Source organism: Rhinopithecus bieti, unplaced genomic scaffold (assembly GCF_001698545.2).
Source record: "Rhinopithecus bieti isolate Rb0 unplaced genomic scaffold, ASM169854v2 scaffold_12478, whole genome shotgun sequence".
Lineage (NCBI taxonomy): Eukaryota > Metazoa > Chordata > Mammalia > Primates > Cercopithecidae > Rhinopithecus > Rhinopithecus bieti.
In genome coordinates, this window is record NW_016807367.1 from 809,246 (window position 1) to 830,754 (window position 21,509).

The window sequence follows — 21,509 nt, forward strand, 5'->3', positions numbered from 1 at the left end:
GAAAGACTCTATTTCAAAAAAAAAAAAAAAAGAAGTAAGGACAGTCTCTTCAATAAATGGTGCTGTAAAAACAGGATATTCATATGCAAAATAATGAAACTAGACTTCATCTCTTGCCATATCAAATAAAAATGAATTGCCGGGCGCGGTGGCTCAAGCCTGTAATCCCAGCACTTTGGGAGGCCGAGACGGGCGGATCACGAGGTCAGGAGATTGAGACCATCCTGGCTAACACAGTGAAACCCTGTCTCTACTAAAATACAAAACTAGCCGGGCGAGGTGGCGGGTGCCTGTAGTCCCAGCTACTCGGGAGGCTGAGGCAGGAGAATGGCGTAAACCCGGGAGGCGGAGCTTGCAGTGAGCTGAGATCAGGCCACTGCACTCCAGCCCGGACGACAGAGCGAGACTCCGCCTCAAAAAAAAAAAAAAAAAAAAAAAAATGAATTAAAGACTTAAATCTAAGACCTCCAATTATGAAACTATTAAGAAAACATTGGGGAAACTCTCCAAGACAGTGGAGTGGGCCAAGATTTCTTGAGGAATACCCCCACAAGCACAGGCAACCGAAGTAAAAATGGACAAATTGAATCACATCAAGTTAAAAAGCTTCCGCACAGCAAAGGAAACAATCAACGAAGTGAAGAGACAATCCACAGAATGGGAGAAAATATTTGCAAACTACCCATTTGGCAAGGGATTAATAACCAGAATAGATAAGGAGCTCCAACAACTCTACAGGAAAAATTCGAATAATCTGATTTTAAAATAGGCAAAAAATCTAAATAGACATTTGTCAAAAGAAGACATACAAGTGGCAAATAGATTATCAATGATGTCTCAACATCAATGATCATCAGAGAAATGCAAATCAAAATTACAGTGAGAAACCATCTCACCCCAGTTAGAATGGCTTTCATCCAAAAGTAGGCAAAAACAAATGTTGGCGAGCACGTGGAGAAAAGGGAACCCTCATAAACTGTTGGTGGTAATGTAAATTAGTACAACCACTCTGGAGAACAGCTTGGAGGTTCCTCAAAAACTAAAAAAGACCTAGCATACTATCTGGTAATTCCACTCCTGGGTGTATACCCAAAAGAAAGGAAATCAGTATATTGAAGAGATATCTGCACTTCCATGTTTATTGCAGCACTGTTCACAATAGCCAAGATTTGGGAACAACTGAAATGTCCATCAGCAGATGAATGGATAAAGGAAATGTTGTACGTATACACAATGAAGTACTATTCAGCCATAAAGAAGAATGAGATCCTGTCATTTGCAATTACATGGATGGAAGTGGAGGTCATTATGTTAAGTTAAATAAGCCAGGCACAGAAAGACAAACTTCACATGTTCTCAATTATTTGTGAGAGCTAAAAATTAAAATAACTGAGCTCCTGGAGATCCAGAATAGAAGAATGGTTGCCAGATGCTGGGAAGGACAGTGGGGCAGGAGTTGGGGGAAGGAGAAAAAGTGAGGATGGTTAATGGGTACAAAAAATAGTTAGAAAGAATAAATACAACTTAGTATTTTCTAGCACAATGAGGTGACTATAGTAAAAAAAAAAACTTAATTGTACATTTAAAAATAACTAAAAGGGTATAATTGGATTGTTTGTAACAAAGGATAAATGATTGAGGTGATGGATACCCCATTTACCCTGATGAGATTATTATGCATAGCATGCCTGTATCAAAGTATCTCTTGTAACCAATAAATATCTACACCTACTATATACCCACAAAAGTTAAAAATGAAAAATAAAGAATGCTTTGGCTACAACAACAGAAAAAACAAGCAGCCGGATTCATGGCCAGAATTTTCCAGCCCCTGGGTTGAACAAACAGAGTCTAATTTTTTCTTATAACAAGAAACTCAGAGATGGGTAGTTACTTGTTCTGGCTCAGGAGCTCCTGATCACATCATGATCTCTGGCTCTTTCCATCTGGCTGTATTGCCTTCCTTCATGCTTGCTTTATCATGATACAAGCTCACTTGAATAGTTCCTGCACTGGATCCATTTATGTTTAATTCAGGAAGAAGGAGGAAAGGGCAACACCAACAGCTCTCCTCTTGTAGCTGTGTCTTTTATTAGAAAGCAGAAACTTGGCCGGGCTCGGTGGCTCACGCCTGTAATCCCAGCACTTTGAGAGGCTGAGGCAGGCAGATCACCTGAGGTCGGGAGTTTGAGGCCAGCCTGACCAACAAGGAGAAATGCTGTCCCTACTAAAAGTACAAAATTAGCCGGGCATGGTGGCACATGCCTGTAATCCCAGCTACTCAGGAGGCTGAGGCAGGAGAATTGCTTGAATCTGGGAGGCAGAGGTTGTGGTGAGCTGAGATTGCACCATTGCACTCCAGCCTGGGCAAAAAGAGCGAAACTTCGTCTCAAAAAAAAAAAAAGAAAAAAGAAAGCAGAAACTTTCCCCAAAGACCCAAGTAGATATTCTCCTTGTTATACTGGCTAGAATAAGTACCTGGTCAATCATGACAGCAAAAAAGGCTGCAAAAGGGTCTTGGTTTCTCTCTCTCTCTCTCTCTCTCTCTCTGTCTCTGTCTCTGTCTCAGTGGAAATGAACAGAGGAGGAGCTGGGAACTATTGTTGAGTTATCCATCCACAGTATCTGCCATAACTTGGATTATGATGAATGGGAAGGGAACTGCCAAATAGACAAGAAGGGCATTCAAACTGAAGAAATGACATGTGAGAAGACGTGGAGTTGGGAAACAGAACAGTGTATTCAAATTGCTTGCAAAAAGTTCTGTAAGGAACACTAAATGTAAGTAGGGAAATGGGAAACTGGGAGAATAAGCAGGGCTGATGCCTGGCAATCTTTTGGGCCCTGCCAATGAGTTTGGGTTCTATATCTCTTCATATCCCTAGCACCTAACAGTGCCTGATTAAAACAGATGCCCAATAAGTATTAATGATGGTTGAGACCACAGTAGAAAACAGACAAACATCCATTGTCTGTTTAACATTAATTGATTAAAAAGTGAAGTTCGAGTCAAACCTCTTGCTTATGGCTAATATTGTGGCCTCCATTTTGTTTTTATGATTAACCCTCAAGTTGCATCAAGAGAAAAGAGATCTGATTATGTCAGAGGATTGCCACTGTTCCAGTATCTTAATCCCAGTATGGAACAAGTCCATTGTAGCTCTGAGCATTGCCCAAATCCCCTCAGTTCCCTTCTTACCATTTTTTTTGCACCCTTCATGTCTTTGAGTATGGTCACTTCAAACCTCCAGTGCCTACAGTTTTTCTTCAAAGGACTAACATTTGCAACTGGAGCCATATTGCCTATAAACCCAGTGAGCTGAAGTTCCTGAAAACTCCTACCCCAGGTCAGCTCTTAACCAATGACTAACAGATATAACAGTAGGAGACCCAGCTCTCTTGCTCTGCATTAGAACTGCTCTGAGGCATCACTTAGCAACACTTAACATCACTTCCCATGTGGGATTGAGCAAAAGCTGCTCTCTGTAAGGCTTAACGAAGATCCCATCCTTGCTTGGCATCTTCCCCTACCCTTTCTGAGTCTCCTATTCCCTTGCCCGTGTTTCCTGGAAGAGCTTCCTTAATAAATCACTTGTTCTGAATTCTTGTTTTAGTGAAGAATTGTTACTGGGGGATTGAACCCAAGATCCCCTGGCTATTTTGTGTTATCCGGTAATACTTTTTAGGCTTTGAAATTAGCAGCGTTCAGTTACTGGAAACTGAAGCTATGTTAGGTGTGTTAAGCAGAAGGAATTTAATATGGGATTAGGCCCTTAAAGATTCTTAGGCAGTCTGGTTCTACATTGATCTCCAGGAATAACTCCCTGAAGGGCACCTCCAAACTAGCCCACTATGTGAGACCACCTCCCACATTCCTGAAAATGGAACTGGATAGATCTGCTGACCACAAAATCATGCCACTGTAACTGTGATCTGAGGCTTGGGAAACCACTGTTACTGCAACAATGCTCTTTAATATTCATAAAACTACACCCTGGGTACTGGAATACTCCAGAAAAACACAACGTGTACCGTACCCATCAGGAGTAATAGACAAGCAACCAGAATAAAGTTCTGCCACCTTCCACTTTCCAAGTCTCAGGACCTAACCAGAAACACCTAATTCACAAGCAGGAACCCAGTTCTCAAGGTTTCTAACCTCCCAAGGTTGCCTCTCAGGAACAGAGTTTCTGTTTTCTAACCTGTGTGGTGTATAAAGATGCAAGAATAGGAATTTGACATGAATGCTGAGTAACAGCCACCATATCTACTTACAACATCCTTCAAAGAGCAGCTTTGAATAGTCACTTTATGAATAAGAGATTTACAACAAATAACAAATAACATGCAGCAAAATAAAGTTCCTAAGAAATCATCCTTCTTTCGTCAATAAAGGTATCTTCCTTGCCCTCATTATCATTTCTTTATGTTTGGTAAGATGGAAATGGACCTATTTTGACCAGATTTCTTTGTTCATCATATACTTACCAAATCAAATAAGAAGTCATTGAGATGCAGCAATTTTGCTCTTAGGTATAGGGGTCTCAATGACTTCTTATTTGACTTGGTAAGTATATGATGAACAAAGAAATCTGGTCAAAATAGATCCATTTCCATCTTACCAAATACAAAGAAATGATAATGAAGGCAAGGAAGATACCTTTATTCATGAAAGAATGATATATACACACAAAGACTTGCTTGCAAATATTCAAAGCAGTATTATTCATAATAACCCAAGTAAAAACAGTCCATTAACTGATGGGTGGATAAACAAAATATGGTATAGCCACACAATAGAGTACTATTTAATAGGAGCAAAAGTCAGCAAGCTATTGATACATACCACAGCGTGGATGAACCTCAAAAATATTTTCATTGAAAAAAGTCAGAAACAAAACATTACCTATTATATGATTCCATCTATATGAAATAATCCCAGCACTTTGGGAGGCTGAGGTGAGAGGATCACTTGAGGCCAGGAGTTTGAGAACAACCTGAGTAATGTGGTGAGACCCTTGTCTCTAACAAATAATAATAAGATTTTTTAAAAATGTCCAGAAAAGGCAAATCTATAGAGACAGGAAGTCTATTAATGGTTGCCCAGGATGACAGTGTGGGGGTAATAATGTAGGTTACACAGGTATGTAAATGGATATGAGAGATCCTTCCTGGGGTGATGGAAATGTTCTAAAGCTGGATTATGCTGAGGGCTGTAAAACTCAGTAAATTTACTAAACGTCTTTGAATGGTATACTTGAAATAGATGAACTTTGCAACATGAAAATTATACTTAAAGTTTTAAAAATAGAAGTTAGTGGTTTTGGGATTCTGTATATTTACCAAAATCACAGAGGCAGTATATGCCTAATAGTTGGGAGATTCTGATCCCTCCCAGTAAAATATTTATTAGGGGCTTATATTTGTTAGTAAACACAGATATTTTTCCAGATGTGATATAAATTAAAGTGAATTAAAAAACTTTGGCTGGGTGCACTAGCTCATGCCTATAATTCTAACACTTTGGTAGGCTGGCATGGGAGGATTGCTTGAGCTCAGAAGTTTGAGACCACCCTAGGCAACATAGTGGGACCCCACCTTTACAAAAATGTTTCTAAAAATTAGCAGGGTGTGGTGGTGCGTGCTTGTACTCCCAGCTACCAGGAGGCTGAGGCAGGAGGATTTCTTGAGCCTGAGAGGTAGAGGCTGCAGTGAGCTATGATCATGCCACTGCACTCCAGTCTGGGCAACAAAGTGAGACCCTGTCTCAGAAATAACAACAAACTTTGTCTCCTCTTACTGACACTAGCCCCATTCAGATGGGCCTACCCATAACATTGTGTTTGTGTATGTGCATGTGTGGGCATACAGCTGTCTGTGTGGGCTCACTTGAGAGTGATTATTTTCTCTTCGTCATCATGTGTTTACAGGAAGATGTGAGCTGCAACAAAAGCAGCATAGAACAGGTTGAGTTTAGTAACAGCACTTTAATGGTAATCTTAAATTATTGAGTTGAAACTTAGCAACTTGGATACAGAAGTAAAAAGAGTGTTGACTGACATCAGTTTTTTAGTTTGGGGCTGTGTTTCCAGAAAGCTTTTCTGGGACATTCCTCCTGGAAAATCCTCTTTAAAAGAGTTTACTTATCAAATAAGCTTGGGAAACCCTTCCAGAAATTCAAAAAAACATATTACCCATTGTAGGTTCTGAGAAGTCTTGCAATGTACAAACAAGCAAGCAGGCTTCAACCCAGAATTTCCCAAACTGATTTGCAGTAGTAATTATTATGTTTTAATAATAGATAATACTTACTTGGCACATACAACATGCCAGTCACCGTGTTAACCACTGTTGATATGTTTACTACCTCCTTTAGTCCTCACAGCAATGCTATAAGTTAGGTACACTTATCCCCACTTTACAGATGTGGACATAGAAGCTGTGAGAGGTGAAGCCTCTGTGCAGGCCAGGGAAGGCTGGCTCCAGAGCCCATGCATGTGCTTACCACTACACCACCACCAGTTCTTTGGAACTTCACTTAAAAAAAATTTTCCTGGCTGGGAGCAGTGGCTCACACCTGTAATCCCAGCACTTTTGGAGGTAAAGGTGGGTGGATCACTTGGGGTCTCAAAAAAAAAAAAAAAAAAAAAAATTATCCCATGAGCATGCTTTAGGAAATACTGGTTTAAGAAACTTGGATTAAAAAAGATAATAATAAATAAAAAAAGGAAACTTGGATTACAAATGTATCAGTAAAAAGAAACAGTGTATGAAAATGGAGAGGATTGTTCTCCATGTTCCTTTGCAGAAAACTGCTATGAGGGAAGAAGATAATTTCTGACCCAGAATGGGTGAAATGGGCTGCAGTGAATGTTCTGGTCAACTGTGAACCACGTAGAGTAAGATATGCTGATTAGCCTGGAAATTGATACAGTTTTTAATCACAGAAAAGGATTTTGGCTAATTTGTTCAGCAGCAATTAAAAAAAAAAATGGGGGCCTTTGAGTTCTTTAAACTGGAAAATAATAATAATGACTTCTTAAAAACTCTCTGACACATTTCTTGGAAACTTCAAATGACTGATCATAAATTATTACAAAATACACTTTAAACTTGATGTATTTATTTGAATTCACATATGATCTGCTTGGCCCCTGGACCCGCCTTTAACCTAGCCAATTGTGTTGAAGAAGGGTAATAATAAAAATGTATCAGAGACCACATCTAGAGTTTAAGTGTGAACATCTATTTGATCTGTCTTTCAGTTCATTTTCTCACGGCTTCTAATGGCATCTGAGAGTGAGGGGAATGGGCCTGACAGACTATGCATACCCATCTACAGAGTTTGGCATCAGCATTGCATGACTTGGCATGATCGCAAGGTACTCAGGATTTTCTTAGAGTTGATAAAAGTCCCAGAAAATCAGGATTGAAACCACAAGACTATTCATCACAGTAATAGCTATTTCTGCAAAAAATCCATACTGACCTAAATGCCAACAAAAAGAAAGTAATTAACTAAATGATAGTACATTCAAGTTCATGGGATATTATATAACCATTAAAAATCAAGCTTGGAATATTATTTAACAATGTGTAAAATGTTCATAATAAAATTTTACGTAGTAAAACTATATAAAACTATATGTACAGGGCCAGACACAGTGGTTCATGTCTGCAGTTCCAGCATTTTGGGAGGCCGAGGTGAAAGAATCATTTGAGGTCAGGAGTCCAAGACCAGCCTGGGTAACATAAAGACTCCATTTCTTAAAAAAAAAAAAACAGCCAGGCATGATGGCTCACACCTATAGTCCCACCTATTTGGGAGGCTGAGAGGCAGGAGGATCTCTTGTGCCCAGGAAGCTTAAGGTTACAGTGAGCCATGATCAATCTGCACTCTGGGCAAAAGAGCAAGTCCCTGTCTCTAAAACAAACAAACAAAACCTATTAGTACAGTATGTCTTCTCTCTATAAAACAAATCTTAATAAGTCTAATATACATACAAAAGAGAATTTCATCAAAATGTTAAGGGTGGTTTGGAACAATAGGAAACAATGGAATTACTATGACATATTTCTTTTCCTATTAATAATTACCTTTGATTTTCCTCAATTTTAAAATGATAAAATTGTTCTATTTTACGACAACCATTACATTTTATTTTTTAAAAAATCAAAACAAACAGATATCAATCTGGATGTCTGAGAGATATAAAATCAGTATATTTCCTAAAATGCCTAAAAGTAAAGGTATCTGTTTTAATGTACTTGTTCCTGAGGCCTGTGGAACAATATGGTTCTGGATTTAATTTCTAACTCCACCACTTACTATCCAAGTAACACTGAGAAAGGTTTAATTTATCTTGTCTCAGTTTATTGATCTGTCAATTGGAACTGATAATAGGATCTTCCTTATAGGGCGGATGTGAGGATCAAATGAATCTTTACAGGTGCAGCACCTACAATTGTGTCACACATAGTAAGTCCTTGAAACACATTGGTTGTTGCATTACTTCTCTGCTACAGTTCTATAAAGACTTCACAACTGTGACAAGACTTAACAGTCTGCCACAATCTGAAAGATATACACAAGTTGTAGATAAAATGCAGAATTTTTGTTTTTAACCCAAAACAGTCTTGCAACTTGAGTCTTCTGTGTGATGAAGTCTACCCCTTTTCACAGAGGAGAACAAAGCAAGTGGCATCATCCAATAGGGTACCTAAAGAGGTCATTTGCCTAGAGCTAGTAGAAATATTCTTTGTGAGACAGAGGGAAAGTACAGACACCATTATGATTTATAATAAATGCTTTCTAAAAATTTACTGTGGACCAAACTTTGGAGAAAATTTGAATTCAGTAAGTTAATTTAGGATGAAAAGAAACATTGCAGGATACCTATTATAGCATAGTTTCTTATAGTGCAAAATTGGAAACAATCTAAATGTACATCAATAGCTTTATAAATGAGGGCAGAGCTTCCACCTGATGTGCTTTGTCCTTTGGTGGGCGGAGAATGGGGTGCAGGTGTGCTGAGACTGGTCATTTCACCTCTCAGGACAACTACCGGAGGTCTTATTCAGCAAGAGTCTGTCCTTGGTTTATCTGTTCTATAAATACAAAATTTTCATACAAATTTGTGTGCGTGGCATGACCTGAAAGGGTGAGAGCACAAGTTAGGGTTCCTGGGTAGAAACAACAAAAATCAAATCTGGACAACTTAATTAGAGGTTCTCAAATACTTACAGATCAACAGGTAAGATTAACAGATATCTGAAGCACCAGTTTGAAAACTGAGCTAGTTCTGAGGGCCAGGGAAGCAAAAACCACAGCCAATAACCGGTAGTAAGACTGGTTTAATCAGGACATGCCTACCTGGAATGAGAGACTTTCTGACACTTTCCAGTGTTTTTCTTTGGGCCTCTCATTTAATTTCAAAGTCCCAGCCAAAAACATCTGATTGAACTCTCTGACTGTGTCTAGGGCAGGGAGAAGAAGGATTGTCCTCTTTGATTACCTGAGTGAGAGGCAGACATTGAATTTAATGTCCCACCAAGAGTAAATGCAAGAAAACTAAGGTGCTGATCAAAACCAAGAAATTCCAGCAGAGCTACCATGCTCTGCAGACTCTCCTGAGGGCCTAAGGACTGACCTGCCTGGTGCCTGCTGCTACCAGCAAAGCCACCCCTGCAATTGGTGGAGCCATTACACCTTGCCTGCACAACCTCAGGACCTGAGAGCTGGCCTGCCAGGCAGCCTGTAGACCCAAAAAAGCCACAAAACTGCCTCCACAAACACCCTTAGTGTAGGCCACTGAGGCACTCACAGACACTACTGACATTGATTGCAGCCAAATAAATCACATGGAGACTATACTAATTTGCCTACCCAGGACCAAAGCTAAAGCACCCTATCCAACCAATACTACAGAACCCATATGGAAAATACTTTCATGTAAATGTAGCTACTTAAACTACTCCATAAAGTTGGAAGAGGGAATCGTTCCACTGCATGCGTGGATATCAATGTAAGGACACAGGAATCATTAAAGAGCAAGGAAACATGACCCCTCCAAAGGAAAACAGTAATTCCCCAGTAACAAACCACAAAGAAAAGAAAATCTGTAAAATGCCTAAAAGGAATTCAAAATAATGATCTTAAGGACACTCAATAAGCTACAAAAAAATACCTAGACAATTGAACAAAATTAAAAAAATCAGAATCTGAATGACAAACTGGATAAGGTGGTATATATCATAAAAGAAACCAAACAAAAATCTTGGAAATGAATAATTGAATGAATGAAATAAAAATGTGATTGAGAGCTTCAACCACAGACTAGATCAAGAAGAAGAATGTATGAACTTCATCTGAAGACAGATCTTTTGAAATAACCCAGTCATATAAAAAGAAAAAAGAATAAAAAAGAGTGAAGAAGGCCTATAGGATTTATGGGACATCACTAAGCAAATAAATTTTTGCATTATGAAAGTTTCAGAAGAAGATATAGGAAAAGTATAGAAAGCCTATTTAAGAAAATTATAGCTGGCCAGGCATGGTGGATCATGCCTGTAATCCCAGCACTTTGGGAGGCTGAGGCAGGTGAATTTCCTGAGGTCAGGAGTTCGAGACCAGCCTGGCCAACATGATGAAACCCTGTCTTTACTAAAAATGCAAAAATTAGCCAGGTGGGTTGGTGCATGCTTTCAGTCTGAACTACCTGGGAGGCTGAGGCAGGAGGTGAAGGTTGCAGTGAGCTGAGATTCTACCAGTACACTTCAACCTGGGCAACAGAGTGACACTCCATCAAAAGAAGAAAGAAGGAAGGAAGGAAGGAAGGAAGGAAGGAAGGAAGGAAGGAAAAGGAAAGGAAAGGAAAGGAAAGGAAAGGAAAGGAAAGGAAAGGAAAGGAAAGGAAAGGAAAAGAAAAGAAAACTTCCTGAGTCATGGGAGAAACATGGACATCTACATTTAGGAAGCTCAAAACTCCCAAAATAGATTCAGCCCAAAAGTGGCCTCTTTGAGGCACGTTATAGTCAAACTTGTAAAAGTCCAGACAGAGAGAGAATTCTAACAACAAGAGAAAAGCATTGAGTCACATGTAAAGGAATCCCAATTACTAAAAGCAGATTTCCCAGCAGAAACGTTACAGTCCAGGAGAAAATGGGACAATATATTCAAATCACTGAAAGAAAAAAAATGTCTACTGAGAATGCTACACACAGCAAAGCTATCCCCAAGAAAAGAGGGAAAAATAAAGCCTTTCCCAGATAAGCAAAAACTGATAAAATTCATCACTAGACCAGCTCTACAAAAAATGCTTTGAAAAGTCCTACATTTGGGAGCAAAAGAATCTATACCATTAAGATAAAACACATGAAAGTATAAAACTCACTAGTAGAAAAGAGATAAAAACAAGAATAAGAAAGAAAGCAAACCTCATCACTATGGAAAAACACCAAATCGTGAAAATAAATGATAAAAGAGGAAGAGGCCAGGAGCGGTGGCTCACACACCTGTAATCCCAGCACTTTGGGAGGCCGAGGTGGGTGGATCACCTGAGGTCTGGAGTTCAACACCAGTCTGACCAACATGGAGAAACCCAGTCTCTACTAAAAAAAAAAAAAAAAAATTAGCCAGGCATGGTGGCTCATACCTGTAATCCCAGCTACTTCGGAGGCTGAGGCAGGAGAATGACTTGAACCCGGGAGGCGGAGATTGCTGTGAGCCAAGATTGCTCCATTGCACTCCAGCCTGGGCAACAAGAGCAAAACTCTGTCTCAAAAATAAATAAATAAGGAAGAAACACAGAATATACAACCCAATCAAAAAATAACTAACGAAATGACAAGAGTAACTCTTTACCTATCAATAATAACCTTGAATATAAACAGATTAAATTCCCCAATTAAAATATAAAAATTTGCTGCATGATTAAAGAAACATGACCTAACTATATGCTGCCTACAGGAAACTCACAACACCTGTAAAGACATATATAGAACAAAAATGAAAGTGTGGCAAAAGATATTCCATACAAACAGAAACCAAAGGCAAACAGGAGTAACTATCTTTATGTCAAATACAATAGGCTTCAAGTCAAAAATTATAGAAAGAGACAAAGACGATTTTTATATAGTGATAAATGGATCAATTCAGCAAGAGGACATAATAATTGTAAATATATGTGCATCTAACACCAGAACACCTTGGTATATAAGGCAAATATTAGATTTTAAAGGAGCGATTATTTCAATACAATAAGAGTTGGAGACTTCAATACTCCACTTTCAGTATTGTACAGATCAACTAAACAAAATTCAACAAAGAAATATCAGATTTTAATTGGGCTATAGACCAAACGGATGTATCAGACATTTACAAAACATTTCATCCAAAGCTGCAGAATATGTATTCTTCTCATTAACACCTGGAACATTCTTCAGGATAGACCATATTTTAGGCCACAAAACAAGTCTCGCAAACTTTTAAAAATCAAAATGATATCAGTATCTTTTCTGATCACAAAAGAATAAAACCAGAAATCTGTAAAAATAGAAACTTTGGAAACTAGAAAATAAATGGAAATTAAACAATATGCTCTTGAGTGATCAATGGGTCAATGAAGAAAGAAAGAAGGAAATGGAAAATTTCTTGAAACAAATGAAATTAGAAACACAACATAACAAAACCTGTAGAATACAACAAAAGCAGTACTAAGAAGAATGTTTGTAAAAACGAACACCCACATCAAAAAAGTAAAAGGATTTCAAATAAACAATCTAGCGATACACCTAAAAGAACTAGAAGAGCAAAAACAAACCAAATCTTTGCAAAATTAGCAGAAGAAAAATAAGGATTAGAGGAGAAATAAGCAAAACTGAGACTAAAAAAGCAGGGTTTTTTGAAAAGATAAACAAAATGAATGATTACCTAGACTAAGAAAAAGAGATGATTCAAATAAATGAAATAAAAAATGAAAAAGGAAATATTATAATCGATGCCACAGAAATATAAAAGAACATCAGAGACTCTTATGAACAACTATATGCAAACAAATCAGAAAACCTAGAGGAAATGAATAAATTCCTAGATACACACAACCTACCAAGATTGAACCAGGAAGAAATAAAAAATTTGAAGAGACTAATACCAGTAATAAGATTTAATCAGTAATAAAGTCTCTCAACAAAGAAAAGCCCAAGATCATATGGCTTTACTGCCAAATTCTATCCAGTCTTTTAAAGAATAACTAACACCTATTCTTAAACTGTTTTAAAAAATCAAAGTAAAGGGAATTTTTCCAAACTCCACTTTACAAGGACAGTATTACCCTGATACCAAAACCAGATAAGGATACACACACACACACACACACACACACAAAAGAGAACTACAGACCAATATGCCTGATGAACATGTTTTTAAAAATACTCAACAATACACTAGAAAACCAAATCCAATAGAACATCAAAAAGATTATACACCACGATCAAGTGGGATTTAAACCAGGGATGCAAAGATGATGTAACATATCCAAAACATGATACATTCCATCAACAGAATGAAAGGCAAAAACCATATTATCATCTCAATAGACACAGGAAAATCATTTGATAAAATTCAATATCTCTTCTGTCTTAGTCCATTTACATTGCTATAAAGGAACAACTGAGGCTGGGTAATTTATAAAGAAAAGAGGCTTATTTGGTGCACGGTTTCACAGGCTATACAAGAAGCATGGCACCAGCATCTTCTTCCAGTGAAGGTCTTAGAGAGCTTTCACTCACAGCAGAAGGGGAAGTGGGGCTGGCATCACAAGGTGTGAGGAAAGAAAAAGAAAGAGTGAAGGGAGGCATGCCACCTTCTTTTAAACATTACCAACTCTCATGTGAATTAGCAGCAAGAACTCACTTATTACTACAGGAGGACATTAAGCCATTCAGGAGAGATCTGCCCTCATGACCCAAAGACCTTCCACTGGGCCCCATCTCCAACACTGGGGATCAAATTTCAACATGAGATCTGAAGGCAACAAATATCAAAACTATGTCATTTGATGAAAGTTTAGAACAACTTAGATATAAAAGAAATGTACCTCAACACAATGAAGACCACAAATGACAATCTCACACCCAACATCAGACTGCAGTTGAAAACTTTTCCTCTGAGAAGTGGAACAAGACGAAGATAGCCACTTTCACCACTCTTATTCAACATAGTACTAGAAACCGAAGTCAGAACAATGAAGCAAGAGAAAAAAAAATAAAGGCCATCCATTTGGAAAAGAGGAAGTCAAATTGTCTTTTTTTGCAGATAATATAATCTTATATATCAGAAAACCTAAAGACTTTACTAAAGAACCCTTAGAACTGATCAACAAATTCAGTAAATTTATAGGATACAAAATCAACATATAAAAATCAGTAGTATTTCTAGGCTGGGCGTGGTGGCTCATGCCTGTAATCCCAGCACTTTGGGAGGCCAAGGCAGGTGGATCACCTGAGGTCAGGAGTTCGAGACCAACCTGACCAACAAAGTGAAACCCTGTCTCTTACTAAAAATACAAAAATTAGCTGGATGTGGGGGCAGGCGCCTATAGTCTCGGCTACTCAGGAGGCTGAGACAGGAGAATTGCTTGAACTTAAGAAGCAGAGGTTGCAGTGAGCCGAGATTGTGCCACTGCACTCCAGACTGGGTGACAGAGTAAGACTCTGTCTCAAAAAAAAAAAAAATCAGTAGTATTTATACACCAATGACAAACCAACTAAAAAAAATCAATAAAGCAATCTTATTTACAGCCACTACAAAACAAAATAAAATACTTAGGAGTAAATTTAACCAAAAAGGTGAATGATATCTACAGGAAAACTGTAAAATGTTGATGAAAGAAATTGAAGAGGATGCAAAAAAATGAAAAGCCATCTCCTGTTCATGGATTGGAAGAATTAATATTGTTAAAATGATGATTCTACCCAAAGCAATCTACAGATTTAACATAATACCTACCAAAGTAACACTGCCATTTTCCACATAAACAGGAAAAACAATCCTAAAATTTGTATGGAACCAAAAATGAATCTGAATAACCAAAGAAATCCTGAACAAAAAGGACAAAGCTGGAGGCATCACACTGTTGAACTCCAGTGTATGCTACAAAGGTATAGTAACAAAAACAACATGGTACTTGCATAAAAATAGACACATATACCAATGGAGCAGAATAGAGACCCTAGAAATAAATTCACATGTTTATAGCCAACTGATTTTTGACAAAGACACCAAGAACGTACACTAGGGAAAGAACAGGCTCTTCAATAAACGGTTCTTGGAAAGCTGGATATCCATATGCAGAAGAATGAAACTAGACCCTTACCTCTCACTACATACAAAAATCAACTCGAATGGATTTAAAGACTTAAATGTAAGACTCAAAACTATAAAACTACTAGAAGAAGATATGGGGGAAATGCTTTTAGGACATCGGGCCGGGCAAAGATTTTCTAGATACGACAACAAATAGGCAAAAATAGACAAATGGGATTATGTCAAACTAAAAAGTTTCTGCACAGGAAAGGAAACAATCTATTAAGTAAAGAGACACCTGCAGAATGGGAAAAATATTTGCAAGCAATTCATCTGACAAGGGATTAATATCCATAATACACACAGAACTAAGACAACTTAGTAGCAATAGTAAATAATAATAATAACCTGACTAAAAATGGGTAAAAGATCTGAATAAACATTTCTCAAAAGAAGACATCTAAATGGCCAAAAAATATGTGAAAAAATGCTCAACATCACTAGTCATCAAGGAAATGCAAATCAAAACCACAATGAGATATCATCTCACCCCAGTTAGAATGGCTATTATCAAAATAACAAAAAATAACAAATGCTGGTGAAGATGCAGAGGAAGGAGAACCCTAATACACCACTGGTGAAAATGTAAATTGGTACAGCCATTATGGAAAACAGTATAGAGGTTCCTCAAAAAGCTAGACATTGAATTCCCAAACTCACTACTGGGTATATAATCCAAAGGAAAGGAAATTAGTATGCTAAAGAAAAATCTACACTGCCACATTTATTGCAGCACTATTCACAATAGCCAGGATATGGAATCTACCTAAATGTCCATCAACAGATGAATGGATAAAGAAAATGATATATCTACACACTAGAATACTATTCAGTCATAAAAAGAATGAAATCCTGTTATTCATGGTAACATAAATGAGCCTAAAGAACATCATGTTAAAAAATGGTAAAATGAATAAAATTAATTAAAATACTTAAAGAAATTGTAATTTTTTTAAACGTTATCACTTCCCCCCCTTACATTTTGTCTTTCAGTATGTTGAATAAAATACACTCAGGTAAACTTTTGGGTTTAGTATATCCTCCAACATTTGTGCCACGATTGCTAGTAACAACAATAGTAACAATAATATTATCAATAAATCCAGTGTATCGAAGCACTTGTGAAATAAAACTCATATTATACAAAAGGAAAAAAAAAGAACATCATGTTAAATGAAATAAGCCAGGCATAGAAAGATAAATACCACTTATTCTTACTCGTATGTAGAAGCTAAAAGAATAGGTCTCATAGAATTAGAGAGTAGAATAGTGGCTACTGAGGTTGAGAAGGGGGAAGGCTTGGTGGGGCACTGGGATAGCTTGATTAATGCATATAAAATTACAGCTAGATAGGAGGAATAAGTTTTAGTGTCCTATAGCACTGCAGAGTGACTATAGTTAACAATAATTTATTATATAGTTTCAAATACCTAGAAGAAAGTATTTTGAATGTTCCCAACACAAAGAAGTGATAAATGTTTGAGGTGAGGGATATGCTAATTATCCTGATTTGATCATTATATATTATATACATATATCAAAATATTAATATTACACTGTACCCCCTAAATTTATACAATTATTATGTGTCAATTAAAAATCTTAATTTTTTTAAAGTGGGAAGTTTTGCATCATTGTGAGCAGTGTTTTAGAGAGAGTTTAATGAAGGACTTGCTGTGTTTCAATTATAAATAGCACAATATTCTGGATTAACATTGATATGTTTAATAAATTGAATAAAATATTAGCTTTATATTTAACAAATTAAGAGCAAGGAATGGAAACTGGGTGGCCAAAAAAGTGACAAGTGCCCATGATAACGGAGGACTGGTTAAAGAATAGCACAGCCATAAAGTGAGACACTGCGAAGGTATTTTTAAAAGGGTAAGGTGGAGATTTCCAGTTTCTGATTCAGCACATAAGGAGCTTAGAAATTGCCATTCAGTCCTAACAACAAGTAAAAAGCTGAACAAATTGAAAAACCAGGAACTCTTTTTAGCATCAGTAATATTCTATATACACAAATTAGAAGACAGACAGAGCTTAGCCAGGTATGGTGGCACATGCTTGTAGTCCCAGCTACTTGGGACACTGAGGAAGGAGGATTGTTTGAGCCCAGGAGTTCCAGGTGGCAGTGGGTTGTGGTTGTACCACTGTATTCCAGCCTAGGGTGACACAGTGTACCTGTCTCAAACAAACAAACAACAATAATAACAAACACAAACATTGTCAGAGTGGATTAAAACAAACAAACAAACAAATAAATAAGACCCAACTATATGATGTCTACAAGAAACCTGACACATATAGATTAAAAGTAAAGGGATGAAGAAAGATAAACCATGATAACACGAATCAAAAGAAATTAGGAATAGGAATAGCTATATTAATTTTAGACAGCGCAGACTTCAGAGCAAGGAAACTGAGCAGGAAGAAAGAGGGGTATTAAATAATAATAAAAGGATCAATACATGAAGAAGACATAACAATCCTTAATGTGTATGAGCCTAACAGTGTCAAAATAAGTAAGGCAAAACTGATAGAACTGCAAGGAGAAGTAGATGAATCCACAACTGTAGTTGGAGACTTCAATACCCCTCTATTAGAAATGAACAGATCCAGCAGGCAGAAAATCAGCAAGGACATAGTTAAACTCAATGGCACCATCAATCAACTGGATATAATTAACATCTCTAGAAGTTCCTCCAGCAACAACATATTACGCATTCTTTTCAAGCTCACATGCAAGATTTACCAAGATAGACACATTCTGAGCCATAAAATATACCTTAACAAACTTAAAAGAATAGAAATCATACAGTGTCTGCTCTCAGACAACAGTGGAATTCAACTCAAAATTAACAACAGAAACATACTTGAAAACCTCCAAACAGTTGAAAATTAAACAACACAATTCTAAATAAAGCATGGGCCAAAGAAAGAATCTCAAGAGAAAATATAAATTTTAAAGTAAATTACAATGAAAATATAACTTACAAAATTTGTGGGATGCAGTGAAAGCAATCCTTAGAGGGAAATTTATAGCATTGAATGCATATATTAGAAAAGAAGAAAATCTAAAATCATCAACATAAGCTTTAACCTTAGGAAACTAGGAAAAGAAGAGCAAGTTAAAACTGAAGTAAGCAAAAGAACAGAAATAATAAAAAATAAAGCAAAAATAAATGAAATTAAGATAGAAAATTAATAAAGAAAAGCAACAAAGCCAAAAGCTAGTTATTTGAAAAGATCAATAAAATTGATGAGCCACTTGCCAGGCTAAGAAAAAAAGACACAAACTACTAATGTCAGAAATTAAAAATAAGACATCACTACAGATCTCATTGATAGTAAAAGAATAATAAGGTAATATTATGAACAATCCTATGCCTACAAATTTCATATCCTAGACGAAATGGACCAAATCATTGAAAGACACAACTTGTCAAAACTCACACAAAAGAAATAGATGATCTGAAAAGGTCTATATTCATTAAAAATATGGAAACAATCATTAATAATTTTTGCAATACAGAAAGCACCAGGCCCATATGGATTCACTGGTGAATTCTACCAAACATTTAAGAAAGAAATTGTACCAATTCTCTACAATCTCTTCCAAATGATAGCAGCTGAGGCAATAATTCCTAATTTATTCTATGAAGCCAACATTACCCTAATATCAAAACTCAACAGGCCGGGCGCGGTGGCTCAAGCCTGTAATCCCAGCACTTTGGGAGGCTGAGAGGGGTGGATCACGAGGTCAGGAGATCAAGACCATCCTGGCTAACACAGTGAAACCCCGTCTCTACTAAAAAATACAAAATCTAGCCGGGCGAGGTGGCGGGCGCCTGTAGTCCCAGCTACTCGGGAGGCTGAGGCAGGAGAATGGCGTAAACCCGGGAGGCGGAGCTTGCAGTGAGCTGAGATCCGGCCACTGCACTCCAGCCCGGGCGACAGAGCGAGACTCCATCTCAAAAAAAAAAAAAAAAAAAAAAAACCTCAACAAAGACATTACAGGAAAATACCAATATCTCTCATAAACATAAAATCAAAAATATTTGCAAGAATATTTGCAAATGGAATCTAACAATGAATTTTTTTAAATGATAAACTCTGACCTAATGGGATTTGCCCAAGTTATGCAAGACTGGTTCAACATTTGAAAATCACTTAATGTAATCTACCACATCAACAGACTAAAGAAGGAAAATTACATAATCATATCAATAGATACAGTAAAAGAAACTGACAAAATCCAACACCCACTTATTTAAACAAAAACACAAACCACCTTTCTGCAAACTGAGAATAATGGGAAACTTTCACAACTTGATAAAGACCATCTACAAAAACTCTGAAACTAATATTATACTTAATAGTGAGAAACTTGAAGCTTTCCTGCGCAAATAAGGAAGAGGGCAAAGATGTCTCCTCTCACCACTGCTTTTCAACATTGCTCTAGAAGTCCTATCTAATGCAATAAGACATAAAAAGGAATAAAGGAGTATACAGACTGGTAAGGAAGAAATAAATTGTCTTTCTTCACAAATGATATGATCATCTATGTAGAAAATTCAAAATAATTGACTAAAAACCCCACAAAAATCCTCAAATAAGTGATTATAGCAAAGTTGCAAGATATTTCTAGAGAATGGAAAATTCAAACAATGACACATGTTGCCTGTCAATCTCTACAGACCTATTAGAATAGCCAAAATTCAAAACATTGACAACAACAAATGCGGTGAAGATGTGGTACAACAAGCATATTTATTCATTGGAATAAGTGGAAATACAAAATGGAAAAGCCACTTAGGACGATGTTTTGACAGTTTCTTACAAAACTAAATATACTGTACGCTCTTGGCCGGACATAGTGACTCACACCTTTAATCCCAGCATTTTGGGAGGCTAAGGAGGGCAGATCACTTGAGCTCAGGAGTTTGAGACCAGCCTGGCCAACATGGTGAAACCCCATCTCTACTAAAAATACAAAAATTAGCCAGGCATGGTGGCAGGTGCCTGTAGTCCCAGTTACTCAGGAGGCTGAGGCAGGAGAACCGCTTGAACCTGAGAGCTGGAGGTTGCAGTGAGCTGAGGTTGCACCACTGCACTCCAGCCTGGGCGACAGAGCAAGACTGTCTCAAAACAAAAACAAAAACAAAACAAAACAACAACAACAAAAAACTAAATATACTCTTACTGTAAGCAATCATCCTTGTTGGTATTTACCCACATGAATTAAGACATTTATACACAAAAACCTGCAAACTGATATTTATAGCAGTTGTGTTTCTAATCGCCAAAACTTAGAAACAACCAAGATGTCCTTCAGTAAGTGAATTAATAAATAAACCGTGGTACATACAGACAGTGGAATATTATTCAGCAGTGAAAAGAAATTAGCTATTAAGCCAGAAAAAGACATGGCTAACCCTTAAATGCATATTACTAAATGAGAGAAACCAATCTGAAAAGGCTACATATAGTATGATACCAAGTATATGACATTCTGGAAAAGGCAAAAAAACCTAAAGAGACAGTAAAAAGATTAGTGAGGAGGGCGGGGTAAATAGGCAGAGCACAGAGACTTCTTAGGGCAGTTAAACTACCTGAATGATACACCAGGGGTAGACTCACGTCATTATACATTTGTCCAAATACACAGAATGTATAACACCAAGGGAACGTTAACGTACACTATGGACTTTAGGTGATGATAATGATGTGTCGATGTAGGTTCATTGATTGTAGCAAATGTACCACTGAGGTGTGAGGTGTGGTATGTCACTTGTGAGAAAAATTGGGAATGGAGCGTGGAAAGCACAGGGGCTATTATGAGAACTTTCATACTTTCCACTCAATTTTGCTGTGAATCTAAAATTTCTTTTAAAAATAAAGTGTTTTAATTTTTTTAAAAAGGATTTGGTGGTTCATGGCTCAGTATCCACAACATATGATTGCGTGAAGGGAAAAGCATGTTACTGAACAGTAGCTATAGAATGAGTCATTTATATGTGTAAGGATGTCTAGAAGTTAGTAATGAAATGCTTAACTGGTTATCTCTGAAGAGCAGATTTAATGGTGGGAGGTAAGGAGGTTTGTTGGTTAATGAGCTTCCGCTTTCTATTTTCTTTCNCCC

At 37.2% G+C, this 21,509-nt stretch overlaps 1 long non-coding RNA gene across 1 annotated transcript in view; it reads left to right on the top strand.

The window, feature by feature from the left end:
- Nucleotides 1-2,583: 2,583 nt before the first annotated feature.
- LOC108535476 (uncharacterized) overlaps nucleotides 2,584-21,509 on the top strand; it is a 23,872-nt gene continuing 4,946 nt past the window's right edge. The window contains exons 1-2 of the long non-coding RNA XR_001887242.1: nucleotides 2,584-2,781; nucleotides 7,266-7,382. This is a non-coding gene — a long non-coding RNA (uncharacterized LOC108535476). The remainder of the gene's footprint in view (nucleotides 2,782-7,265; nucleotides 7,383-21,509) is intronic.